Source organism: Dendrobates tinctorius, unplaced genomic scaffold (genome assembly GCF_039654945.1).
Source record: "Dendrobates tinctorius isolate UK_male_01 unplaced genomic scaffold, ASM3965494v1 ptg000103l, whole genome shotgun sequence".
In the NCBI taxonomy this organism is placed as follows: Eukaryota; Metazoa; Chordata; class Amphibia; order Anura; family Dendrobatidae; genus Dendrobates; species Dendrobates tinctorius.
The window spans coordinates 7,052,881-7,063,201 of NW_027361771.1; positions in this window are offsets into that span (position 1 = coordinate 7,052,881).

Consider the following 10,321-nt stretch of genomic DNA (forward strand, 5'->3'; position numbering starts at 1 on the left):
TCCCTAAAGAACTTCTTGGCCTGCTTCCAGGTATTCCAAACACACCCCCATCCTCATTGGCAGTTTTCTGTGTACTCTGTGCATAGGAAGAAAGTTTCCAGTCAATGGTGTGGGCGGGGTTATACAGAGCTCATCATTTAGAGAACTATTAGATCTTCAGCAGATAAAACAGGTCTTTAATCAAAATCGCAGCCCCCAGTAAAGGAAGTGATTTAATGCTGGAATCAGGGTGTCTGCCTCTACATCATGTTGCTCTCAGATGGGGTAACAAAAACCTGGTGACAGATTCCCTTTAAAGATCCATTCAAGGACTATTGGAAGAGACAAAATGAGCCTGGTGCCGTCTTCCATGTGATTGATTGGTCTCTATCATGTGTACATCATGAGAGACCACTCAATCAACTGCAGCAATACGGAAAGATGCCAGCGAGGGGCAGCGCCGGACTAATATGGTTTCTCCCAATAGTCCCTGGACGGATGCTTAACTATGCTTTCTACGAAATGCCGGGGCTTTGTAGAGAAAAATAAATAAATGGCTGCATTTATCGAACCTATTATAGAATTTCACTGTACATTTACCGCACATACATAAGTGTGGTAGAAACTGGCACGGTTGTAGCATTTGTGCCCAGATGATTAAGAATTTGGTGCTTGTGGTGTCAAAATCTATTATGCTGGGGGAAAAGTCTGCATGAATAGTAGCCGGAGTGACCTGGCACCGACACACATATATCGGAATTGTAGGGCACACTTGTGACCGAATAAAGCGCTCACCAAACCATCCACAAGGACAACTAAAAATGGAGGTCGGACATGAGGAAAATATGGCGTGCTTAATTTCCTAGTAGCGCTTTACTGTATAATCTTCAGTCCTTTTTATCTAAATGTGACCCAGCAAACCTGGGGACATACAGGCAAAGGACGCGGCGGGTGCATGACCAGGCAGGATCACTAATTATTACGAGTGGGGGCTTATAAGCTCAAGTCAGATTTTCAGCACTTGACAATAAATGTCCACCGAATTAATGTTAGTGTCCTCATACCTTCCATGTGCTTGGATATTTTGAAATTATTAAAAATGGTGTAACTTTTCCTCCTACACGTTTCTGCGTCATAAGAATTTCACGGCAGACACATTCTAAATTTTAGCTTATATTATTTTTATTTGTATAGCGCCAACATATTCTGCAGCACTTTACAATTGAGGGGGACATGTACAGACAATAAAGACATAAAGTAACACTAAGGAAAACAGTTATAGGAGAAGTGAGGACCCTGCTCGCAAGCTTACAATCTATGAGGAAATAGGGGGGACACGAGGTAGAGCGTGCTGTTATGTATGGTCCAGCCATCATTGTTATAAATAGGGGTTATGAAATAAAGCTGCATGATCCGGTCACCAGCCAGTAGTACTATTGGGTGCATGGGGGATGTGGAGACAGACAAATAAGAGCGACCAGATTCTTAAGAAAAAGTAGAATTGGGAATAAGAGAGTTAGTGAAGTGAGATGATAAGCCTCTCAAAAGAAATGTGTTTTTAAAGCAAGTTTTTAATCGTAGAGTCCGGGTTAGTGCATTCCAAACAACTGGCACAGCACAAGAGAAGTCTTGAAGACTGAGGTGGGAGGTTCAAATTATGGAGGATGTTAGTTGAAGATGAGTTATAGAATGAGAGAGAACGGGTAAGGTGTTAGGCCGAGATCACACATGCAAGAAACACAGCCGAGTCTCGCATGTTAATACCCGACACTGCCGCAGGCACTCAGGAGCGGAGCATTCAGCTGCATGTATTGCTAGGCAGCCTCTGCTCCTGAGTGCCGACGACAGTGCTGGGTATTAACATGCGAGACTCGGCCGTGTTTCTCTCGTGTGATCTCGGCCTTAGACAGAGTTGAGGTAGGAGATGTAGGGTGGTGCAGAACTGTGGAGAGTTTGTGGGTGAGAGCAATAAGTTTGTATTGTATTCTGCAGCAAATGGGCAACCGGTGCAATGACTGACATAAAGAGGAGGCATCGGTGTAGTGGCTGGACAGAAATACAATCCTAGCTTCCGTATTCAGGACACATGCACATTTGTGGCCTGCTGGAGGTCATTTTGCAGGGCTCTGGCAGTGATCCTCCTGTTCCTCCTTGCATAAAGGCAGAGGTAGCGGTCCTGCTGCTGGGTTGTTGCCCTCCTACGGCCCCCTCCACGTCTCCTGGTGTACTGGCCTGTCTCCTGGTAGCCCCTCTAGCCTCTGGCCACTACGCTGACAGACACAGCAAACTTTCTTGCCGCAGCTCGTATTGATGTGCAATCCTGGATGAGCTGCACTACCTGAGCCACTTGTGTGGGTTGTAGAGTCCGTCTCATGCTACCACGAGTGTGAAAGCACAACCAACGTTCAAAAGTGACCAAAACATCAGCCAGAAAGCATTGGTACTGAGATGTGGTCTGTGGTCACCACCTGGAGAACCACTCCTTTATTGAGGGTACCTTGATAATTGCCAATAATTTCCATCTATTTTCTATTCCATTTGCACAATAGCATGTGAAATTGATTGTCAACCAGTGTTGCTTCCTAAGTAGACAGTTTGATTTCACAGAAGTTTGATTTACTTGGAGTTATATTCTGTTGTTTAAGTGTTTCCTTTTTTTGAGCAGTGCATATACCATACATACCTACACACCCTGTTAGTGCGGGTGGTCAGCACCTGGAATCTCCAGGAGTGGACCCTCTGGACTGTGACACTGAGGGGCTCCGGGCGAGCTGCCAGGTGGAACCAACCCCTATACAGGGACCGTTAGGAGCAGGCCCAGGGGTTCGAGTACCACGGTAGCTGGTCCCGAGAGCGGCAGCTCAGGATGGACTGGAGTAGGACAGTGGGACTGAAGTGTAGATGACAGAACAGGGCTGGCACACAGGAGACAGGAATGGAGTAAGACTATAGACTGGAACGTGGAGGAACTGAAGTGTAGATGACAGGACAGAGTTGGAACACAGGAGACAGGAATAAAGGAGGAGGGAAGGATTGGAGCAGGATGGAACTGTAACACCGGAGGCAGGACTGGAGTAGGACAGCAGGACTGGAACAGGATGGAACAGGAACACCGGAGGCAGGACTGGAGTAGGACGGCAGGACTGGAACAGGAACACCGGAGGCAGGACTGGAGTAGGACGGCAGGACTGGAGCAAGATGGATCAGGAACACCGGAGGCAGGAGACGGAGGAAACAGGAACACGAGAGACTGTAGAGAGCACAGGAGGAAGCAGGGCCTAGTGTGCAAGGTAACACAACGATCAGGCGCCTCCCTCAGGGGGAAGCAGCCTGATATAGCCCCGTCTAGTCTGCTATTGGTCCGAAGGTGCTTCCAGGTCAGGGCACAGCCGGAGCACAAGAAGCAGCAGGGAGGCGCGGCCGCGGCCTATAGCGCATGCGCACTGCATGCAGGGATGGCGTCGGCCGCGAGCCCATCAGAGGTGACCGCCGTGGCCTTCGGGTGGAGAGAGGCTGCGGCGTGGGAGCGGAGGCCGGGTGAGTATGACGGAGTGGTGTAACAGTACCCCCTCCCCTAAGCCGCCCTCCCCGGAGATAAGCAAGAAATCTCTTGAGGATACGGGGAGCATTGATATTCTCCCGAGGTTCCCAGGATCTCTCCTCAGGACCAAAGCCCTTCCAATCAACAAGAAAGAATGTCCTACCTCTAACCCTCTTCATAGCGAGAATGTCCTGCTTTCAAAGACATTATCGACAACCACCGGCTGAGGACCAGGATCAGGCAAGGAATGGAAGCGATTCAGCAACACAGGTTTCAGGAGGGAGACGTGGAAGGTGTTCGGGACCCGGAGCGAAGAAGGCAACCTCAATTTGTAGGCAACTTCGTTAATACGTCCAAGAATTTCAAATGGACCGATGTAGCGTGGTCCTAACTTGTAGGAGGGCAATTTCAACTGGATGAATTTGGAGAAGAGCCAGACCTTGTCCCCAACACAATACGGTGGAGGATCCAATCTCCTTTTGTCGGCTTAATTCTTCACCTGATCAGCGGACCTCTTGAGTGATGTATTGGTCTCGGCCCAAATCTTGGAAAATTCAGAGGACAAGGCGTTGGCCGCGGGTACCTCGGAGGCAGGGGTTATCGGAAGAGGAACACCAGGATGTCTGCCAAAAGCAATGAAGAACGGAGACTTGGCCGAGGACTCGCCAGCATGGTTGTTATAAGCAAACTCTGCCCAGGGGAGTAAGTCGACCCAATCGTTCTGGTGGGTGTTGGAGAAATGACGTAGGTACTCTGTCAATGTCTGGTTGGTACGCTCTACCTGTCCGTTGGACTGTGGATGGTAGGCCGAGGAGAAGTCGAGGGAAATGTTCATGAGCTTGCAAAGTGAACGCCAGAACTTGGAGGTAAACTGAACCCCTCGGTCAGACACAATGTGTTGAGGTAGTCCATGGAGTCTGAAGATTTGGTGAATGAAAACTTTGGCCAGCTCCGGCTCCGAAGGAAGACCGGGCAGAGGGACGAAGTGGGCCATCTTGGAAAAACGATCCACCACCACGAAAATGACTGTGCAGCCCGAAGAGCAGGGTAGGTCAGTGAGGAAATCCATGGCAATGTTTTCCCAAGAAACCGTAGGAACGGGCAACGGAAGCAACAAGCCGGACGGAGGTCTTCGTGGCACTTTGTTTTTAGCACAGGATGGACAAGAAGCCACAAAGTCGAGTACATCTTGGCGAAGCGTGGGCCACCAGTAGTGACGCGTGATAAGATCAAGGGTCTTCTTAGTTCCGGCATGGCCGGCCAGTTTGGAGGAGTGCCCCCATAGGAGGACCTTTCGCTTGAGGTTCTCAGGCACAAGTGTCTTGCCTGGAGGAGGAGTAAGCCAGTTCACTGGAGCCACTGTGATGATCCTAGTGGGATCAATGATATGCGAAGGTTCCTCCTTGGTTCATGTGGCTGGAAGACCCTGGACAGGGCGTCGGCTTTGGTATTCTTATTGCCAGGACGGAAACGGAGCTCAAAGTCAAATCGGGCGAAAAATAAGGACCATCTGGCCCGACGAGGGTTGAGTCTCTGGGCAGACTGGAGATAGGCCAGATTCTTGTGGTCCGAGAACATGACAAAGGGATGAACAGCTCCTTCCAGGAGGTGACGCCATTCCTCCAAGGCCAGCTTGATGGCCAGGAGTTCCCGGTCGCCGATCGAGTAGTTACACTCGGATGGAGAGAAGGCCTTCGAGAAGAAGCCACAAGGATGCAGGCAACCGGAGGCGGTTCTCTGGGACAATACTGCCCCGGCACCTGTCGAGGAAGCGTCCACCTCGAGTACAAAAGGTTGATTGCTCTCAGGGCGATGCAAGCCAGGAGCCGTGGAGAAAGCCCGTTTTAGGGTCAGAAAGGCCTCCTCCGTCTCAGGAGTCCAATCTTTGGGGGTAGTCCCCTTACGGGTGAGAGCAGAAATAGGTCTTGTGATCGCGGAGAAGTGGGAGACAAATTGCCGGTAAAAATTGGCGAATCCGAGAAATCGTTGTATCGCCTTTACTCCGATGAGGCGAGGCCATTTGAGAATGGCAGACAACTTCTCGGGGTCCATCCTTAGACCAGCGTCGGAGATAATGTATCCCAGAAATGGCAGAGCGGTCTGTTCGAAGAGACATTTCTCGATCTTCGCATACAGGCGGTTCTCCCGAATACGCTGTAACACCAGGCAGACACTCTTTCTGTGGGACGAGAGGTCCGGCGAGAAGACGAGGATGTCGTCTAAGTACACGACCACACAGGAGTACAAGAGATCCCGGAAGATCTCATTGACGAACTCTTGAAACACCGCAGGAGCATTGCAAAGACAAAAGGGCATGACCAGGTACTCGTAATGGCCGTCTCGAGTGTTGAAAGCGGTCTTCCACTCGTCACCTGCACGGATACGGACCAGATTATAGGCTCTGAGGTCCAGCTTGGAGAAGACCCGAGCCCCTCTAAGACGGTCAAACAGCTCCGGAATGAGTGGAAGAGGGTACCTGTTCTTGATGGTAATCTCATTCAAGCCCCTATAGTCAATGCACGGCCGTAGAGTTCCATCCTTCTTTTTGACGAAGAAGAACCTGGCTCCCGCGGGCGTTGAGGATTTCCGTATAAAGCCTTTGGCGAGGTTCTCTCGGACATGGCGGTGGTCTCTGCGGGAGACAAGGGGTAGATTCTGCCCCTTGGAGGGGTTGAACCGGGAACATGTTCAAATGGGCAGTCAAACGGCCGGTTTGGAGGAAGGACCTCCACTTCCTTCTTATCAAAAACATCGGCGTAAGAGCTGTAGGCTGGAGGAAGACCCGGAAGGTCTGGAGGTGACCGAGGAGTGGCCGCTAGGCGGACAGGAGTCAGACAGCGAGCTTGGCACGGGTGCCCCCAGCGGAGTATCTCCCCAGAAGACCAGTCAAGAACAGGCTGATGAGTCCTTAACCATGGAAGACCGAGTAGAATGGCGTGAGAGAGCTTAGGCAAAACGTAGAAGGCTATCTTCTCTCAGTGTAAGGCTCCGACTTGCAACTCCACTTCTTCAGTGACCAAGGTGACGGTCACCTGTAGCGGTTTGCCATCCACTGCGGCAATCTGGATAGGGTTAGATAGAGTAACCACGGGAATTTGGTATTTGTCCACCTCTTCAGGGCGAATGAAGTTACCTGCCGAGCCCGAATCCACGTAGGCCACCTCGGAACCACGTCTCTCCCCTGAAGCCAAAAGCACAGAAATCGTAAAAGGTTGAGAGGGATCATCATCACCTAGGGAGGCTTCTCTTACCTGACCTAGGTGGAGAAGTTTCCCTGTGTCTTAGGACAGGTGCGGACATAGTGTGATGAATCACCGCAATAGAGGCACAGACCTTGTGCCCGCCTCTCTGACGCAACTCGGCCAACTTTAGGTGATCTATCTGCATGGATTCAACCGAGGAGGGAGAAGAGAACCCGGCTGAACGGGGACTGGCAGAATGGGTGAAAAGGGTAACTGGCCTGGTGGACCTCCTGTCTCTCGCTGACTCGCGAGCGCGCTACTGGAAGCGTAGGTCAATGCGGGTAGCCAGCGAGATAAGGTCCTCTAAGGTGGACGGAGTATCTCGACCTGTGAGTTCATCTTTTATTCTGCCTGAAAGACCATGCCAGAACCCCCCTACCAAAGCCGCGTTATTCCAGCCGAGCTCAGAGGAGACAGTGCGAAAGCGAATATTTTACTGTCCAACCGTGAGAGAACCCTGATGTAAGTTAAAGAGTGACTCAGTGAGAGAGGCTAACCGGCCCGGCTCATCGAAGACCCTGCGAAAAGTATCCAAGAAAACCGGGAGACTCGAGACTACAGGGTCGTCACGTTCCCAGAGGGGATTCAACCAAGACAGGGCCTCCCCCTCCAGATGGGACATGATGAAGGCCACCTTGGCCCGATCAGAGGGATATTGCTGCGGCAACCATTCAAGGTGGAGGCTACACTGACTTAAGAACCCCCTACAGAGCTTGGGATCCCCGGTGAAGCGAGGCGGTTTGGCAAGGCAGGGCGTCGGGAGAGCTGTAGACGCGGAGGGAGGAGTCGGGGCTGCGGTAGCAGCCTGGAGGGCCGACAAGCGACTGTCAAAGGAGGCCATATAAGACAAAATGTGGGATTGAGTATCTTGTTGCTGACCCAGTTCCTGTTGGAGACTGGTCAGTTGAGTGACATTTCCAGGATCGGCCACCTGCAGGCCCGACAAACGGGTGTCCATAGACTTCATGATCGACATAATGCGTCCCTGATTCTCCCGCAGGAAGAGCAACTCTTTCTGAGTAGCAGCAGTAGTACCGGCGGAGTCCATGGCCTGATCGTACTGTTAGCGTGGGTGGTCAGGAGCCGGAATCTCCAGGAGTGGACCCTCTGGACCGTGGCACCGAGGGGCCCCGGGCGCGCTGCCAGGTGGAACCGACCCCTATACAGGGACCGTTAGGAGCAGGCCCAGGGGTTCGAGTACCACGGTAGCCGGTCCCGAGAGGGGCGGCTCAGGATGGACTGGAGTAGGACAGTGGGACTGAAGTGTAGATAACAGAACAGGGCTGGCACACAGGAGACAGGAATGGAGTAAGACTTTAGACTGGAACGTGGAGGAACTGAAGTGTAGATGACAGGACAGAGTTGGAACATAGGAGACAGGAATAAAGGAGGACGGAAGGACTGGAGCAGGATGGAACTGTAACACCGGAGGCAGGACTGGAGTAGGATGGCAGGACTGGAACAGGATGGAACAGGAACACCGGAGGCAGGACTGGAGTAGGACGGCAGGACTGGGACAGGATGGAACAGGAACACCGGAGGCAGGACTGGAGTAGGACGGCAGGACTGGAGCAGGATGGATCAGGAACACCGGAGGCAGGAGACGGAGGAAACAGGAACACAAGAGACTGTAGAGAGCACAGGAGGAAGCAGGGCCCAGTGTGCAAGGTAACACAGTGATCAGGCGCCTCCCTCTGGGGGAAGCGGCCTGATATAGCCCCATCTGGTCTGCCATTGGTCCGAAGATGCTTCCGGGTCAGGGCACAGCCGGAGCACAAGAAGCAGCAGGGAGGCGCGGTCGCGTCCTATGGCGCATGTGCATTGCATGCAGTGATGGCGTCGGCCGCAAGCCCATCAGAGGTGACCGCCGTGGCCGTCGGGTGGAGAGAGGCTGCGGCGTGGGAGCGGAGGCCGGGTGAGTATGACGGAGCGGTGTAACACACACTTGTACACACATATAGTAGGACTCTACAGTCGAGGGCACCTGGGCATTATTGACCTGGCCTCCCCTCACAGGAAAATAATGTTCACTAGTAAGCATACCTGTGTCTTCAGGTCCGTATCCTACTGGATCTTCCCTATGCTGCAGGGGACACTCTTCAGGTGGATTTGTATTAACTGAGACAAAGTCCATTTCAAATTTAACAATGACATCTTTACTGGGTTCTCTACACAGCCCATCCATAGTCTTCACAACATTAACAACAGGTTTCACACTGCATTGTTCCTTCTCTTTCCCTGCACTTCTCTCACGGATGTACAGCACAGTCGTACCCAGGTCGGACTGTCCCAGATGAGCTCTCAGTGTCCTCCCTGTTCAGCTCTGCTACGGGAAGACATTCACCTGTCTGTTTCGCACCAGATGTAAGATCATCAGCTCCCGAAGTTAGTTGCCACGTGGCGAGCGACTTGCCTTCTGTACTTTCCCTTGAGATGACACAGCATCCTCCTGGTTCAAACTCACTGTTTCTGGAAGTTCCCTCAGCCGTTTCACCCTGGATATGAAGGCATCAGCCCAAGTGATAAGTTGCCACATTCTGGAGCCACCTGTGTCCCCGCGTTGTCCTAGTCCACTGTGAATTCTTGCTGTACTGGCCTGCTGCTGTCCTGGATTGGTGCTGCTGATGTCTGGGCTCCTAGCTTGAACGTTACGGAGTTGCCACGCTATTCCTGAGCACATAAGGCTATGTGCCCACGTAGTTTTTAGGCTGTGCGGATTTTGTTGAAAAATCCGCAGGTAAATCCGCAGGACAAAAGTCCTGCTGTTTATCTGCGGATTAGCCTGCGGTTTTGCCCTGCGGTTTCACACCTTATAATGATAAGGTGTGAAACCGCATTGGAAACTGCACAAAGAATTGACATGCTGCGGATTGTAACCCGCAGCAAATCCGCGCTGAAAAATCCGCAGCATGTGCACTGCATTTTTTTTTCCATAGGAAATAAAGGTACTGTACAACGCAGCAGAATCTGCTGTGGACCCGCAGGGCCAAATCCGCTACGGATCCGCAGCAGAATCCGCAGCGAGTGCACATACCCTAAGCCCGCACTAGCGAATTGGGGTTTTAACCATGTGCCCTTAGGGTCACTAGCAGCGATACTGTTGTTTGTAAACCAGGTATTGGTACTTTTGACAGTGTGGACAGGTGCCAAGTCCTGCTGGAGAATGCGCACACTCTGGCTGTTCTCATCAATAGCATGGATACCTACAACATGACACAGAATTCATGTAAAAACACATTTAGATTTTATTAAACTGTAAAACTATTTTCCTTATTTGGGTTTTCCATTTCTTTAAAATGGATGACATATTGTTAAAGGAAATCTGCCACCAGATTTTTACCACCTAATTTGGGAGCAGGATAAAGTGAATGCAGAGACCCTGATTCCAGTGATGTGTCTTTTACTGGGCTGTAGTTTTGCACTACACGTTTTTCTGTTAGTCCTTAATTTGCACTAGATATTGTAATCCATATTGTTTAGATGTTCCAATGTAAAATTTATTTTTTTTTACAATGGCAGGTGAAATTTAGGTTAGAAATTTATCTTAGAATTGTATTTT